The 19,397-nt window shown below is 35.5% G+C and overlaps 1 protein-coding gene across 1 annotated transcript in view; it reads left to right on the top strand.

Moving 5' to 3' along the window:
* Positions 1-19,397, top strand: part of LOC133515320 (microtubule-associated protein futsch) — a 151,859-nt gene that overhangs the window by 9,191 nt on the left and 123,271 nt on the right. The window lies entirely within an intron of this gene.

Genomic DNA, 19,397 nt, shown 5'->3' on the forward strand with positions numbered 1-19,397 from the left:
TGATTCCGATTTTGAATGTTGCTGAAACTGATTAAAACTCAATTTTAAAAGACTTTGCGTTCAACTTGGAACGTTTAGTTAAATTTTAAAGCGTGGGTAATTTATGTTATTATTTTTAGCCAGTTTCGTGTTTACTGCCAATTTGCATGGTAACCTATTTAAAAAAGCATATGTATAATCAATAACACAGTAAGCTTATTTTCAAAATTGAGTTTAAAGTTATTTTCTTTCAATACACACAGATTTCATTTTTAAACCATTGTACCATTGCACCATTATTTAAAACTGTTTAACGTGTTAACAGGCAAGCATAGTTTACAAAACATTTGTATACCTACGCGTGGTTCGCTGAAATAGCTCTCAGATTCTTACGCAACTTCCATGGCGTTGTTTGTGTAAACGAATCAATGCAAATGCCTTACTAAACAGTTTTTTTTTGTATTTGTATGATGGGTGTATGATGGGCATTCCGGGTCTACTGTGATAGATTTTTTATTCTTCATTCTCTTTTCAAATATTGACTTGAATGTCTTCAACGTAGTTCGTTAAAATTTGCTTGTATACTGTACCGGCAAATAATATATTACCTTTTTTTTTTTTTTTTTTTGTATGAACATGTATAGAGTAAACAATATAGGTTAGTTCGTAGATTCCATATTTTAGAATAAGAATTCGTTTTTTGTTAACCGTGTCAAACAAGATGTTAAAATGATACATAGTCACAACGGCTAACCTATTCGAGTACAATTACAATATATATATACTTATCACTTAAATTTATATTAAGTACATCTAAAATACTGCTCATTATTTTACTAGTTACTTCATTTTATACAAATATATGACGAATACTGCAATGAAATACTGTGAATTATAATAGGAGACTCGGCAATCTCAGCATATTACTAAAGTGCTCTAATAAAAAAATGAAGTTGACTATATATTAAAAAAAGAATCTACATATATGAAAAAACCTTTGAATGAGACCAATTTTCTCATCGCTCGCATAAGGACGATCTAAGGTAGTGAGGTTCCGTCACCATCACCTTCATCATTCACAAATACAAAAAAAAGTTGTACCGTAAAAACATGGAGGTGATATATTATTGGTCGGTATTTTAACTGTGATGGTTCTCTACGGGATGATGGATGAAAAATGATCGTTTCACTAATTCTATTGTGCGGTGTGCAACTCGCCTTATCATTATTATTTTTTTCCAAAATGCCTCACCTTGCGGCTTGTATCGATAATTGCCAGGGTTAGGGTAAAATGGGATTTCTTACGTATATCTCGTAGGTATGATACGGAAGAACTACTTAAAAATAAAATTTCATTTCAATTTTTAGTATTTTATGTGAAGGTGCCATGTATGTAGTGGAAAATGCAGGTGTGGACTTAAAATGCAACGCGCCAAGTCCCGAGAAAGCCTTAATGCATTTAGAACTTTCTCCGTTTGCCTGTGAAGAATATTTAGTCGTCTTTCTCAGAATAGCAATTCAGAGGCCCTACCGCGAAAAACTAAAATCTAAATTTATTTATATTCATCTTTATCGCTCGAATATGCAAGAGCGATAGAGAGGCACATCACATAACGAAATTTCGATTTTAATTTTTCGCGTCAGGCCCTCAGCTAAGGTCCACAATTTAATCACGTCGACAAAGCAATAGGGTTCTTTCCAATTTTTTGAAACGCTTGTATTACGTTCTATATTAACTAAAATTTGCCCTAAAATTCAACTTTTATACTAAAAACGGCTTTAAATATGTTAAATTAACAAAATATATTTTGACAGATGCTTTGGCGCCTAAAACGCTCTTTGAAAATTGTGTGATGTCACAGTTTACGGGTTGACACATAACTACATACACACGTAGAAGATACGAACTGTCAACTGACATTTGTCATTTGTTGTTTATCGCCTAACTGTCAACAGTATGAATCCGAGAGTTGTGACGTCATGAGAATCTTCAATGACGTTTCGAGTTTGGTCACGTGACGTGTGCCAAAAGATATTTTAAATTCAATATTTACAAAAATATGGTCATTATAGGTCCCCTAAAAGTAGTTTATCATGTTCTTATAATCCAAAAGAATTTATTGGGATACAATTCTGCCCTAAGATTTGTAGATGGAAACAACCCTATTGTCTTTTACGGTTTTATAATTGATATGTAATTCATTGACCTACTTAATTTATTCCTGTACCTGAAATGTATTCAACTGCGTTCAGTTTAATTAAAATGGTGACACAAAAGGTCGCCATTGTCTTTTTACCCGACTTCGGCAAAGCCTAAAGAATATTCTATTCTATCCTTATTATTTACCTTTGTGTTTTTAAGCGTAGCGTACTCTCAACTTCTAAAGCTGGCGATACACACTAGGGTATGCTTGCGCAGTTTTATCAACTGCACAGGTAAAACCGAGCGTGTGTGGAATTCGACTGTGCAGTTTCGTATACAGCTTTGCATGTGCAGTTGAAATCTACAGGCAAAACTGCACAGGCATACCCTAGTATGTATGGCCAGCTTAAATCAATTTTGATTGAAGTGTCTATTGATACGTGTTTCTGGATGATACATTTTGAATCGATTAAAAACACTGGAGATTTTATACCATAGATCCTATAGATGAGCTATGAGGGACAGAACATACGTAATGCGACATAATTAAAAACACGTTTTAACATTCCTGACAACATACCATAAACAACCTACGTAATTTGGTCGGGTTATTTGTTACCCACCATAAACCATACTAAATTTACGGTGAAGAATAAAAAAAAGGGCCTGTGACAAGGTCAAAGAATAATAGCGCTTTCTCTGCTACTCCTACTGAAAGTCCCATAAGTGCATCTCGTTCGGCCATCTGGCCCTTCCCCCATTCCATCTTCATATTATTGTACCTCTATGTTTTATACGAATAACATCAAGCTAAAGTTTACTAACTTTTAATTTTGTTGACAACTTGACACTTAGTGACTAGTAACTTAAAGTTAACACAGGTGGTAAAGTTCGTGTAACTAACGCGCACATTACGTGTGACTCGTGTGAGCCTTGGAATTATGGACAATAACAATCATTTTACTAATTGCTACACATATTTCTCTAGTCACAGACTTACAAAGATTAAGGAAAAAACATACCGTATTTATCAGAGTTTTTGCGTTATGTTGCAATTTAGTGAGATGTTTTTTTTGGCAGCACGTGAATCTGATGGTAAGACAAATGAAACGTTTGAATTGGCCTCTACAAACGTTAATAAACAATTTTTGCGAAGCAGGTAGGCAATGTAGGCATCAGAAGAAAATAGTATATTTCTGGCTCTCTGGGGGTAATTTTACAAAGACCTGAAATCTGTGTACCAGTAAGAAGTGGTAACTAGGGTTCCGTATTTTTTTTTCCAACAACCGCTATTCGACTTCCGTGCAGTCAGCGCCAGAAATAGCTTACTGAGTAATATTATTATGTACAGTCGAGTTTATAAAAAGTTTTTCTACTCGTCGACAATAATGGTTGAATTATGATTTCGTACTGTAATTGCGTACTTTTCATGTACGGGCTCCCAACTCAACTATAATATTCATAAGCAAATGCTGTAGTAAACTATAATGTATTTGAACAATCACGTGGCGACGCGGTTCAGGGGAAAAGACACCAACGCGCGAGTATTTCATGAGTAATATTCATATATTATGCACGCGTTGATATCTTTTGTACTACTGAGATACCTAATTTTCTTTAATTATTTAGGTTTTATCGTAGAAAAAGTATTATTTTAGATAACTCGTAGAAAAAGTTTTTTATACAGTAGTGATATAATCAAGCTTTCCAATCTCGCACCTTCATTGGGCCACTCATCAAGTTCCGTGGCCTTAACTCGGTACTCGACTGAAAAGCTCTATTATATCACGATTGTATAAAATACTTATAGTTACATTTTTCCTCCTTTTTGCAAGGGAGTAAGGTGAAGAAATGTATCCATATTTATGAACTAGACTGTACGTATATGGAGCGTTTAAATGTTAACAATAAAGTGGTTCTTATATCATTCTGAGCACTTCGCCCGCTAAGCTTCTTTTGCTATTGACTGTATTGACTGTATAGGTAGGTAGTGTCCGACTGAAACCGTTTTATGATAGCTATAGTTTTGCCCGAAACTGAACCGAACCTTCGGCCGAAAGATGATTTTTATGCCGAAACTGAATCAGAAACTTCCATCGGAAGCTATAATTGCTTCCGCCGCACAACCCTTTGTGAGCCTTGGCCTCCTCCACTATCTTCCTCCAGTTGTCAACATTTCTCCAGTTGGTATACTTACTCACCCTCCTAAGATCGTCTTTCACACAGTCCAGCCACTTTCTTTTAGGCTTACCATTAGGCCTTTTCTCTTGTGGCGTCCACTTTGTTATAATTGGACGCTATTCATAGGTTGCAGGCGTTTATCAAACGGCCCCTAGCTTGAGCTATTACTACGCGGAAATATGATCAATTAATTTAACTTTATCTATATTAATCTACAAACGCCGACGGAATCAGTTCAATTACCTATGTGAAATAATTATTTAGTCATAATTATCGAAAATGATACGACTATCTTTAATAGCAGTTTGAAACGTTGTTGTGATTGTACTTATCTTAATGGTGTGATATGCACGTTTGGTATACTTAGCTAGTGAACTATCGTTACACGTTCAGTTAAAAATGAATGCTTTTTTTTCTAAATACCACGTTGGTGACAAACAAGCACACGGCCCGCCTGACGGTAAGCAGTCACCATAGCCTATGGACGCCTACAACTCCAGAGTTGTTACATGCGCGTTGCTTACCCTTTAAAAACCTGTACACTCCTTTTTTGAAGAACCCCATACTGTATAAATAATAATAAATAAATAAGAAAAATTTACTAATGGCGAACTTAATGCTAATAGGCATTTCTACCAGTCAACCATTGGGTCAAAGATACATTTGGCTTTATACTTTACATTGGACATTTCGTAACGTTAGTATTGATAACCAAATTAGCTTGAACTCTAAATCGATTAACAATTAAAGTTCGCACCAATACCAACATATAAAGGTAATATACAATATATATTATACCTACGATATATGTAACTAAACTAAGCATCGTGTCCAAATTTCCAAGTATTACCAGTGAGCCGAGTCACGTTCACGTAATATTGTATTAAATTTGACACCTGATCGGTAAAGACGTGTTTTCTATTTGCGGGAGCGGTTAGGTAAACTCTAAGATAAATATTGGCTCGTCATATGGCACTGTCCGTCTGTGTATAAGCGAAAGTTTATTAGATTTACTTTCTATTTGAGTTGTCTAAGTAAATGCTTGTAGATCAATGTTATTTGTACGATTAAAAAACAAAAAATCGTTTCACGAATACGATGTTCCTTAACGTTTTTAAATATGATTGAATGAAAACGTGCTTAAATATATAGAGGTTATCAAGAATACTTACCATTCCGGGAGCCGAATGTTGACATGTTGTTCTTAACATAATACACTGTAAAGAATGTAGGTTAGGCTTGAATTAAATGGTACACTGCACTTTATCACGTTTATTAGAAGAAATACTTAACTATCACATTTTGGTAAGATATGAACGCTGCGAGAGCAGATAGGAAGAGAGAGAGTGTTAAAACGGTGTTGCCACACGCAGGAGGCGATTATAATATAAAGGTGTTCTTGCACGCTCGGATATCTAATTTAGGTGTGTTCCACACATACACCTACCTATACTTGTTTTTAATATTTGTTGGTTGCCATAATTATTCGGAACTGATACTGGACAATGGGGTTAATACACGGGACATATGGCAACCCTACCTATAGTTCGTGTCAGCCACGATGATGCGCAGATTTGTCAAATCTAACCTTGTACAGTCAGCATCAAAAGTAGCGGATCAAAAAACGCTTCAAAAGTATCTACCATTCTGTAACAGCTTAAAAAAAGTGATGGCTCTATATGTAGAACAATTTAGAATAAGAAGATATAGTTTAGGACGTGAATTTTAGAGATTTACCTACATTTAGAAAATTTATCCGGAATATCAGGTACTTTTGGTGCGTTGTTACATCCGCTACTTTTGATGCTGACTGTACGACACGATCTATACTTGTATCGGGTTTAATTCCTTTATGGCACCCTGTATAACATAGAAATGTAAGATTCAATTGCATAAAAAAATATAGGATATTAAAGACAATAAAGAATAGTAATTACTTATTTGATTATCTTTAAATTATCGTTACAGGTACAAAAAAGACGACTAACTAAATAATTATAATAATTTCATCAAATTTACCTTAACTACACAAAGTTTAATAAATATGTTAATTTAATAGCTAATGAAATCTTCTTTTGCAATGACCATTAGTTTATTATTATTGGAATTTAATTATGCAGCTTCCAAAATAACTGCTAATATTCTCATCTGATTACAATTAAAATATTTCTTGCAACCTTGTAATAGCAATATAATCAAATGACATTTCCTAGCTTTGTAGTAGAAATATATCCTCCTCTAGCGCAGCGACCGACCCAAAGTATGCCTTCAACACTACTGCTCGCCACTGATCCCGATCCAGTGCAGTTTCTCGCCAGTCTTCAACCTGGTGCTCGCGCTGATCCTTGTCCACTACATCCGCCCATTCATACCTAGGTCGACCGGCCGGCCGGCGTGCTATCGGTTTTCTCTTAAACGCCCTTTTCACCGCTCGATCGCCTCCCATACGCTCTAGATGACCGAGCCACAGAAGCCTTAGTTGCGCCTTTGTGACACCCATGATATTTGGCTCAGCTACTATCTGTTCGACTCGACGTTTTTACGGATTCTTCAGCTGCCATCGGGTCGCTGCGTTGGGTCGAGGATTTTGCTCTTCTCTCAAGCATCATCCTCTCAGCCACCAGAAGCTTAGTTTCTTCCTTCAAAGTTCCAGGCCTCATATCCGTATGTTAAGATGGTTGTTCGAAATATATCACTTTTTATAAATTATACAATGCAAGAAAATAAAACCCTATTTAATACTTATACTTAGGTAACCATTATCAAAATCACAAACATTCTATGAATTAGAAAATTTTATATTTTATGAATACAAAAAACCTTGTGTCCCTTAAAAAAAAAGCAAAATAAATTACGGAATCTTTAGTGATCCTTGGCAATTATTCAGTCAATTGTGATCCTTGTGCGTGCGATGTAGGAATAGTAGGACAAGTGTAATTGTGCCATTAGGCCGTTGTTTCGAACTAGTGCCCAACAATCGAAATCTATCAACCAAATCTAACCCTAATTTAGTTAATTGCTCTGGCGATTAAGCGAATAGAACTAGGACGGTGGTTCAAAGGAACCTGAACTGAAAGCATTGAACGAATGATCGAATGATCACAAATGAGATCGTGAGCACTCACGTTCGTTTTGTCGAGTTCTCTCAGCGTCAAAAGTTGAAGGTATTCAGCGGTTAGGCTAGGCGCAGACGATGCAACTTGAGACTTAATTTGGTGTGAGCTTAATATATCTCTAATTGTAGGCTATAATTAACAAAGTTGCGTCCCATGTTAGACGTTTAAAATACTAGCAAGGAGGTTGTTGGTTCGAATCCTTTTAAGGATTTTTCGGAACGGATTTTACCAGTTTCATGTGAAGGAAAATATTGTGTGGAAGCCTGTCCAAATCCCGGTAAACTAAGGAAATCTCACTTTGTGTTTCATAAATGAGACAAAATTGGTCAGAATGTTATATTTTCCTTATAAATGGATAAATCTGGTGGATAAAGGAAATTTACGGTTAGCGTCAAATCCTCAACGTCTTTGATAAACCGTTTCCAATTGGAATCCACTTTGTGTTGGCGTGTGCTCTGTGCGGCCCAGATTTCGTACGAGTACCAACGTATTGATTTTATTCGGTCTGCTGCCGCCTTGCTAATGGATTGACCACGACATTTAGTCGTCAAGACACAGATTGTATAAAACATTGGCAGATACTGCATTGTCGTATATTATTAATAGTAAAACGTTTTTTTAAGAAATCCGACTTCAACTACATTATCACTTTATTTGCGCTAGCAACTGATAAGTTTGAAGTCAGTGCCAGAGACAAAGAAGACAAAAATCGCTAAACGTGAAATAAGCGTCGTTGAAGAGTTCCGTTCTGCCTGCGTAGCCAACGTGCCAATCGTCAACGCTCCGTAGCGAACGAAACGCAACTGTCACTGTCGCACTAATATGGAAGAGTGATAAAGAGAGACGACGCTGCGGAGCGTTAACAATTGGCAGTTGGGCTACGCGCCCTGGACTTCATTAGCAGTTCCACTTTATCAAGTGACACTTCTGAAAATGTATATTCATTGTATTCCTATAAGATTTGAGGGTAGACATTAATGTCTGAGCTGTATCCATCCCTTTATTTGTATATAGTCCTCCTCATCGTTTTTGATGACGGCATAACTAAACAGCAGATGAACAGATAAATAAACAGATGCCGTTTGAGCAGGTCCTTGTAACGCAGGTGCTGACCACCGTGCTTCCATCACCAACTCAGAGTACAGAACTGCTTTAGGCAAGCGGTGGTCATCCATTCGAAGGATGACGTAGTACATATTTTATTAACTAAGCAATAGCAATATTATAATTATAATATAACTATAAAAAGTTTGTGATACTTTGATACTTAGTACGAGTACAAGTACTCAGTAGCTCAGATGGTGTGGAACGTCCTCATACGCCTACTAAAATATAGTCTAGTTTCTGTTTGATAATTTTCACGGCATTTAATTTGCCCTTGATTAACACGTATAAAAATTGCAATTTTGGGTTAGCCCCCTCTTCGGTCGTTTATAGTGAAAAGTGTAGTTCTCTTACAACATTTAACATAAGAAAAAACGCTACTTTTAATACCATATTAATTTTTACACCAATGTTTTTGGCAAAAAGCTCATATATGTTAATAAAATTCCGCTCCATTTGCATTTGCAAAATTTAATTATTCCGATAACCGGAAAACGAGTCGTGATACTCGTGATCGGTAAGTAAAAGGTCAAATACGCATCGCAAAAAATATCTGGCGCCTGAGAAACGGAGGCCGATTGTGTTTTTACAATGAAATAAGGTTTTAGTCTTACGTGATACGACCTAGAGTCGTATCACGTAAGACAACCATACGCGGACCAATAAGTGCGAGCGAGATGCCTTATGAACGACTCCTGGTGCCATTTCGTGAGGGCGAAGCAGCTAAGCGGCTAACGCTGATGGTGCAGCGGTACACGCTGACTTAAGGTCGTATCAAAATGAGATATTTTTTAAAATTTAATTTATTTAGAAACCAAGCAGTCATATAAACATATCAAAAATGCAATACCTAAGGTGTACCGCAACAAAAATAAAATACAATGAATAGACCTGAAGGTTCGTAGTTATAAATTATGTTAACTGAAATAAGTAAAATTATAGCTAATTCAAAACCATATCAAATTGTTAAAACAGAATCGACCTAGACTCCGTCATGCACACGGGTTGGTCGACAATTTTTAAACCTTATTACAAAGATATAAGAGCCACCTTTGGGCAGTTTACAGTATTAATTGTATAATAATTAAATTCCATATCCATCGCCTGTATCGATGCAAGTATTGCAAAATGATATCTGTTTATTTATGATAATATTAACGCTTGTCGGAAAAAATCATGCAGGTAATTTATTTAACTTGTAAGCTTTAAAAAACCTGATTGAAGTTCGTACTTCCTACAGACTAATTCAAATGCATATTAATAAATATTTTATCAGAACTTTCGTGGAAGAAATGTAGATAGTATAGACTGCATAATGTTTGTTGTTATTGTTATTACTGTTAGAAGTGAAACAAATACAGTACTTTAAGAAAAAAATTGCAGGCTCAACGTTTAAAAACGCATCTTTTTCCAGAACAGATTTTTATACTCTCCTAATTGTGTGTATAAAAGTCATTCGTCTAATATCTACGTGGGATGTAATGATGATTTGATGACGATCATTAAACAATCGTAAATATTGACTTATGTGATTAGTGAATTGACAAAAATGGTAGCATTACTAAATCGAAACAATCATTTGATAGATATTTAATAGGAACATGTCGTCACTGTTCTCATGTTATCTGCATGTCAAACATTATATTTATTTCATAATCTGCTAGGTAGATTAGATATCAATAATCAAACTTGCATAAAAATTGCTTGTATCAATTACTTAACCAAACAGTTACTATTTAGAATAAGTACTTAACTTCTCAAGTGTCCTATCCATTTATTTTTTGTGACTTTGAGCGAACAATTGTAGCAGAAAGGTAAACTTAATTTAATTGAACTAGAGCTGATTAGTTAATTGAACGATCAAACCATACCAATTAAACCATAGGTAATGTAAGATAAATATCCCATCAAGTGGCATACGTCATTTTTGACTTGTTGGAATTTCAACTATTTAATCAAATTTCAAATTTAATTGATGGAATTGTCGGGGAACCGGTTCCTGCCACTTAAAGGGTTAACTGAATTCTAAAAAAACAAAAACGCTTCTGGAACGGTCTTACAAAATAGGATACACAATAGAATATAGGTGTAGTTACTATCACACGGAGAACTTAGTAGTATGAGTTGTCTGAACTCTGAATAAATATAATAATTTATAATAGTCTTAATTAGTTCTAACTTATAGTAGTCTAGAATAATGATAGTACTATTGCAGTCGGTTATAAAGTTAGAAGGCTTCTTGACTAAAATAAACTAAAGACAAGCATTGAAAAGTTCAAGCCCCCGGTGTTCGTTAAAGGGTATTGTGTAGGTATAAATACAAATATTGACTCGCATAAATACGAGGTTATTTTACATGTGATTTCGTCACAAGTTGTTAACGTAATGTTATGAATTGGATATATTGTCGCCTTATGTCAAAAAGCTTATCGGTATTTCAGTTTCAAAGTAATAGATTACGTTTAAGTTTTATTTTTAATTGAGTGTTGATGTTGACATCATTTTAGTGCCAATTGTGAGTGTTATTGCAAAGATGTAAGTTCTAATACCGATCAGTTATACTTGTGTAAATTAGTATGTAGAGGTATAATTTAATGATAATTTATGTATGCATGGCGAGGCGTCAGTTTCTACAACTGACTTTGTTGATCATGTACCTATATAAAAGGTAATGTAAAAAAAATCATTTGAAAAGTCTATGTTAAAACGGTTTATACAGTAGTAATCATGATATAATAAATAATAATCAGTGATCGGGGTATTGATTGCCACTCGAGGTGAACGACCTAAATAACTGCTTATTTAATGTCGTATATTTTATCTACACTAAAAAAACGTATTTATTGAGCAGTTTAAAAGGTATCGCGGGCATAAAGGCGTATCCATATTACTATTTTAACTTGATATACTTACCGCGGTGTGGCATGCAAATGCCCCGATCATCGATAATAAATTAAGTAATAATACTAGTAGGTATACATACGCCTTTAGGTATACGTTATTTGACACATTTTGCTACCGTATAGTTTAATATCAATAAAGATAACATTAACATTGCGCTTATTCGAAAAATTATAACATTTTCAATTTTCTTCCTTTCAGCAATGTGTTCAAATATTATCATTATTTAATAGAAGTTAGAGCTTACTTTTGCAGTGAAATGAAATGAGGTATTGGAATTAGAAAGAAAACGTGTCATATAACGGTGTATATGCGATTTTACAACACATATCTAATCTTCAGGGCGTGAACTAGGCAAACAGTTAACTGATTACGGCGAAGTTAAACATTACCTACCTATAGTGTGAAATTGCTTTTTAAACAACTACTATTGTGGGCGCTGAAATAGTGCAATGATTACAAAAGTTTCATTTTCAATTTGTCACGAAATTTGGTAGATATTGCTCTTAGATTAACTTAATGTCATGGAATCTATCATCATGCATTATTTCTAAAACTGGACAGTTTCCCCTGTAAATATGAACAAAATCAGTAAGTTGATTTTCAGACTATTTGGTTTCGTTTCATTGTGAGCTTTGAGATTCCTGACTTTTGAGATTCTCCAACCTTATCTAAAATTATATTTTTTCTACATTATCCACATCCCTGTAGGTACTTATACTACACAGTAGTGTTAGGATAAAGTCGTAAACCGTCAGTTCCTCTCAGAGGTTCATTTAATCGACATTGACATTATGTAATCAATTTGACCTCTTTTCTCGCTCGCACTGATAGAAGTATGCAAAAATTAGTTGTATTGTATTGTATAACTGTAAGTAGTGAAATTCATTTAATTATTGCACCGATTAGTTTTTTAACGCTACAGTTGCCGTCTGAACAGCGCATTCTCTTTGCAATTAATTTAAGTTATTAACTATAAATGCGTGGAAAGTGGAGGAATCAGGCTGAAAACCGTCAGTTCCGTTCAGAAGTTCATTCATTCGGTAATATCACCGATTCCTCGTATTGCAGATCGTGCCTACTCGCTCTGATAGTTGTGCAAACTTGGTCGATAAGGCACATTACACACATAATATTTACAACTTTCGCGTTTTGAACACATATTAAAATATAATTTTAGCGGGTGAAAATTGTCTCCACTGAACGCCATTATTATCAAAGATAATTCCTTGATTTGTGTGAGAAGCGATTGATATCAGGAAACACCCCGGAAATTTATTAGGGATGATGATTTTAACTTATCGCCAACTTGGGGAAAGACAAGGGATCTATCTAACTTCGGATGTACGTAGTGAGTATTGCGAGTCGGACTATTGTCAAAAAATAATGATAGGTGGTTCTGGACTCGCCAACTTTTTTGTGGATTTTGTCGGTATTAGGTACACAAATCTCTGTTTTGAGATTTTGCTTTGCGTTAAAATGTCGGAAATAAAAGTAATAAAATATATTCAAGATAGACTCGATAAAATTACAATACACACTTGTACTGTAGTTACAATATTCAGGGTGTAGTTATGGGTTTTGGCCGCCAGAGCTTGGCCAGAAAGTCACTCTATATGTTAGTCACTCTGTATGACTGTATAAAGTACGAGTAATAAACAAAATGAGTTTGTGGGCCTATTCCACGTGCGGCTGCGGTTCAAGGTTTCACGCATTGAAAAACAACAATATGACTTGGGTTTCCGTGTTTGTAATGTCTCCAAATAAATGCCATGAAATACATGGGGTTTCGTAAATTGATAATTCTATACAGTAATAAAGTAAGGACGCTAAGCATTGATGGCCCGCCTGTTGCTATCTCTATCGCACATATAATTGATTTTGCGTGTGCGTTCTTAGTGCTTGACATTTACTGAAAAATCTGAACTGTGACGAAAATATATATCATTGATATACCTATTGATGTTATTGATAGTCAAAGATAACATGGAAGCCATTTGCTTCTAGTAGCAGGTTAGTACCTACTTATTATGAATAGATAACTAGTGTTATCTATTCATAATAAGCTATTGCTGAGAGATTTAGTAGTAGGCCGCTGACTGTAACTGTATGTGAATGTGCCCTAAGCCTAACACCACACGCGCGTGAACGCACATAGTATCTTACCTTAAATAATATCATTATAATAAATAACCTTTCCAATAAAGTGATATATCGGTTCTATTGCGTATACCTAGTGTTAACGATACATCCGTTTCGAAACACCAATCGCACAGCCGATGCGCTTCGTTGACGTTGATACTCGTAGTTAAACAGAGACGCTAAGTATAAAGACTGTTAACCTCCATACCAAGTAACGTTCTCCTAAAACTGCGAGGATTTGGAACTCATTTTTAGGGTTCCGTATCAAAAAGGTAACAAGGAACCCTTATGATGCGACTGTCCGTCTGTCTGTCAACTTATGCTTTACACTATAGATTTGAATTTTGGGATTTTTGAAAGTTAAACTTGTTCTTGATCGGTTTTGATAATACTGAATAGAGCATTAAAAACGGGTAACATTGTATAGACAGCTGTGTACAGTCAGCAGCAGAAGATGTAAAGCGCGTGAGGTGTCTGATTCATCTGTACATAAGTACTATTTGAAGTATTGGAACAAATTAAATTATTTTATTTTGTTTTTATTCCAAGTGGAAACAGTACTATATAAATTATAAACTGAAATAAATGTCTTATATTAAGAAAATATACTTAGAATAAACTCAGGCACCTGCCACGATAGCAGAGGACGCTGGTTCGATTCCAGCCTGGGGCACTGGAGGCCATGGTCACTTTTTCTTAGTATGTGACAATTCTTTCAGTTTATAATTATTCATCTGTACATGTTCTTATCCCCTCAACAATAAAGGTGTATTTTTTTAGATCATTTTAAACACCTGGTCCGCTTAGTTACTTCTGCTGCTTGGACTGTCTCTGTAATGAGGCAAAGACGACTGGAGATGGGAGAGGAATTAACCAATAGCATTCCGCATCTCTTCTCCGCTCGGCTGAATTAATTACAACCAATTGTAACTGTTGGTTGATTCCCTTCATCTCCGCCTCAGTGGATTACTGACCAGCAGAGCCGCGTGCATATGCAATTGAAGAGTATCGTACTAAGATTTTTTCTTAGCGAGGCGTGAGTTTTGCATTTTCGGAACACGCGGTAAAGTACGGAGGAGTGCGTACACAGCGAACGACGACTTATATGAAATGTGCTTTTCAAAAAATTTAATCCGCATTCGTCTTCTTTTCATCAAAATGAATAGTTTTAGTTTTTATGTTTTAATTTTTTCATTCTGTATCTGCCTGATCTGAAGGTAAAGCGGGCCTTTAGGTATATGTGAAAATGATGTATTTGGATACATCAATCTAAGATTTCTAAGTTAAGATACGGGTCTTCGTATATGGCAGTGGCAATGTTGCCTTGAAGCCAATTTTCCTAGCTTATCGTTATCTGCGTCTATGCCAAGGTCGAATAAACCGGCGCGAGAAGATATTTTACGATAGCGGAGTATAGCATTCATTATTACAAAATCTACGCACGGCATGTTCAGATTTTAGCGCCCATTTCTAGAATCTACAATGACCTTTTGTTTAAAAAATATGTAATATTTAATATATAATATTATAAATGCAACTAACTCTGCATGTCTGTGAATTTTCTAGATGAAATTTGGTATGGAGATAATTTGAGGCCAAATGAAGGACGTAGGATAATTTTCGAAGACGCGAAGTCGCGGGTAGCAGCTAGTAAAAATAAATTAATAATTAAAAGTCTGCCATGATACAAGAAGTGTGTTTTCTACAGATTCATCTGTATTGTATCATTATACACTTTCCTACACCTTGGTAGCCAATTTTAAAGGGCTTGGTTAAAAAAAATATAAAAGTGTAAACTTATACCAATTAAATTATGAAATGATACAAGCTATATTGTTCGGTACCCTCCAAGTCGCCGTGAAATTCCAGAAAGTAACATGTGTCTTTGTATATGATTCGTGTGGCGTACGTTTTAGAAAACGGTGTCGCTGCTATGTGCGCACGCACCACCCGTGACCGCTCCTTGAACCGTGGTAAGCGGCTTCGTACTATACCAAACAAACCACGAAACTCCATCACAGGGTTACTCACTATTAGTGGAATTGTGAAGTATTTTTTTTTATTAAAGGTAAATCGGCCGGAGGAAGCACAAAATCAGAATTGGAGAACCAGGGGAGAGGCCTTTGTCCAGCAATGAGACACTCAAATAGGCTAAGAAAAAGAGGGAAAATTAAAAAAATCACTCGCTAAAAATTTACATACACATCCTGTAATTTACGAATAAACAAATAAATTCTTTGAATCTTTTGACTTTTCGGATCACCGGTCCAATCCAAGCGCTATTGAACCATCAACTGATTGACAATAGTTATTTAAGCGCAATAAATCAAACCAGACAGAATTTTCCCGTGTAATCATTAATTAAGAAGTTTTTTTAACTTACTCCTAATTATGACCCCATAATAAATTTTCGAAAATTTACATGAGATGCCATGAAATTACGAGATACGAGCTTTTTATAGTAGCTTTCAACCAGAGTTGGAGTTGAACCGTTGAACTTGTGTATTGTTTTACATTGTTGGCCGAATTACTTTGCATGGTTAATATTTTCATTGTATTTCTAAGCAATAATTATTTCAGTATACTTACACCCGTTTAAAGGTTTACCCGTATTGAATTTACGCACTGTATTTGACAACAGTACTCATTTCTTTAATTGAATTTCAAACGAAACGACATTGCTATTTTCCTCGTTACCGCAAACCTCAGTCCTATCAAAGGTATTAACTGGTTTTCATAACCATCGTGAAAGAATACACTTCCTTTATTATTTTCCTTATGGTCGACAGTAACTTGTTGCGATTACTTCTTAATTTACACGATATTCACGAATAAATAGCACCAATTTGAAATGGCATTTTAAATAATCGTAACACGAAACTACACTTACATAGGTATGTTAATAAAGTATAAGTAGAAATAGCGTGAGAAATAAAGAAAAGGTTTTTATTTGGGCACAAAAAAAGTTTCAACGACATACGGTTGTTCTTCAGTCACCTGCAATAATTTATGGGGTCAATATATAAGGTCATGCTGGGAAACTATTACTATAGGACTAATACCGATAGCAAATATCAACATCAGATCAGCCCAGCCATAATGTATGAAACAGCCAATTTTATTTCACGGATTCGGGGTTGGTTTCATAGTAAAAGTTGCTCGTATAACCTATATATTCACCCCGTAAATTATTGTAGGTGATTAAAAAACATCTGCATACAGATACAGAAAAAAAAAACAATTATTATATTTATTATTGTAATTGGTAGTGTATCATCACGCAGATAATATCGAAATATCGATGCACGCAACTGCGTTGGTACATAGACTTATTACCTGTCATGCAAGGATTTTACATAAGTACTAAGTACAGTAGTTTTATTACTTACCTAATTTAAACTTGTTATATTTAATTTAATAAACATAATAGTTTTTATGATTACGGATCTGATTATGAACTACTCGTAATCTACCGCAAAATAGTGTGAAAGAAGTTCTATGTAGTTCGATTCGTTGTAACTTCTCTCAGCAATTGAATTGTACTTGAGACGAAATTAAGCAATTTAAACAATACTTTAATTATTGTTATTGTGCGTAAAGTTCAAAGTCGGATTTAAACACAGTGGCGTAATTCGATATCTAATTATCGATATGTCGAAGGTGACATGTCATTCGTTACAAAGGCGGCCATTTCTTTCATGTTTTATGTGTAACACTTAACACTTGTTAAATACAAATTTACTTGATATCTCGTTTCTTATTTATAATTTAAATATTTACTTACCTTTCTCTGGCACGGAGCTTTGCTTGGCACCTTGGCACTGAGGTTTCCTTAATATTTAATTCATATTGTTCGTATACGAATGAACGAGTATATGACGCCCAGACGGCGCCGTACATTTTGCGGTATAGACTTCGGCGTCCTGTTTGACGCTCATGCTGTTACAAAGTATAGATGACGTCTTTGCAAAGTCTGCCAAAAGCGAATAACAAGTTGATTTTGATTAAAACAGGGGCAAACATGTACTGCTAACTACTTTTTATTTTATACTGATTTCATAAAATTCAGTTTTAACATTTACTTTGGCTCCGCTACACAAAGGGCCATCATACTGGCCCACTAAGATGGGCCAGCGTGTAGTGAGGGTAGTGGTGTCGGATGGCTTATGGCACGGCGGGATGGCGATGGGATGGCCACGGTGTCGGTTTTGCGTCCGCACATCAGTTAGTGGGCCAAAGATGGTGCGTACGCATCTACACGTGGTTCATTCCATAGTTTCTCGCTGGTCCATCGCTGGGCCATCGTGTAGAAGAGCCATTTTAAACATCTCGATTTGTTGGGAAATAAATCTGAAACAAGCTAAAGTAACGACATTATTACCTACTGACCACGATCATTGAGTTATGCGGTCCATAGTTATCTAGTTATAGCCTTCTTATAATTGTGTGTAATTATCTTTTGGTTCCTTACCGCCTTCACAATATACTTACAAGCAGTACGTTGATTAATAAGTGTGTTCGTTTTTAAAGAAGTAATAATTTAATATCTTTGATATATTTTCAAATTCAAACAGTGTAGGTAACAACATGAAATTGTTTCCATAAATCTCAGAACAATACAGATGGACATATTACCAACTTTTCCAAATAACAAATTAAACCACTTGGGGTAATGGGGTTTTATTTGTAATAAAACCAAATGCATTTCATACTTTGCAACCAGCGGGTGTAGTTATGGCAGATGGACGATAGGGTGTGCTACCGGTACGGGTTTTCTATACAAAATCAGTTCCGAATCCCGTCCCAGGATCATTCCCTAAACTGGACACACTAATCAATGTGATGACGACATGCTTGCTAGACAGCACAGATTACTTTTCACGACTCATGTTTATGGCGTCGATAACGTGACTATTATATCCGTCAAGTATGGTGTTAAAAAACTGGTTGTAATGATTCTCCGGAGCCGCCGGTTCGCCATCCATATAAGAGGTTTAGCCATACATAATGCATTGAGCGGAGTGGCAAGCGATGTATGACGACACACTGGTCACGCTGGCTGCGTGCCTGCATTCAAAGCCTTTATATTTTTGTACAACGTGATGTTATATATCAATGTTTAACTTCACATGTCAGGGTATGGCCATAGATCTATAAACACGCAGTATAGATGCGTTGGGTAGATTTTGGAATCAAATTCTGTTGTCATTTTGGTGGTTTAAACACATTTTGGTACCTATATTGGTCCATTTACTCATAATTTTGAGTTAAGAAAGGTCTTTGGATCCGAATGTTAAATAAGCTTTCCTTTCCCCCCTCCCTTTCCAAGGGAGAAACGTCATTACTTTGACAATCGTCCAAAGCTGCTCCGCCTGAGACAAACCAACCACTATTTACTCCACTATAAGCCCAAACATTCAAAACGTGATTAGGCCCAACATTTTCAAAGGTTTCTGGTAATCGTACTTTTTTAAAACTTAAATGAGAACTCTTAGTTCCTATAAAATTATATACACGACCCTGATCGCTAATAAATTATAGCATATGCTATGCACGATTGTGAACTACATATACTTAGTAATGACATCATACTATGATGGAAATCACTACGATGATGTGTCTACAGAATATGGTTTTAATTAAATTATTATTTCGCTATGTTTATCTTATTCATTGCAAATCCCAGTTTTTTGCTGTCAAAACCTTGCATTGTTTAATACTTCTTCATTACAGATAAGTCTTGTGAAAAAAGAAGACTGCAATAAAACGTCCTATTTCAAGCGTTTTAGTTTAGTTAGTAATAAAGATTCTGAAGACAAACTTGCCCAGAT

Source organism: Cydia pomonella, chromosome 2, assembly GCF_033807575.1.
Source record: "Cydia pomonella isolate Wapato2018A chromosome 2, ilCydPomo1, whole genome shotgun sequence".
Taxonomy (NCBI): domain Eukaryota; kingdom Metazoa; phylum Arthropoda; class Insecta; order Lepidoptera; family Tortricidae; genus Cydia; species Cydia pomonella.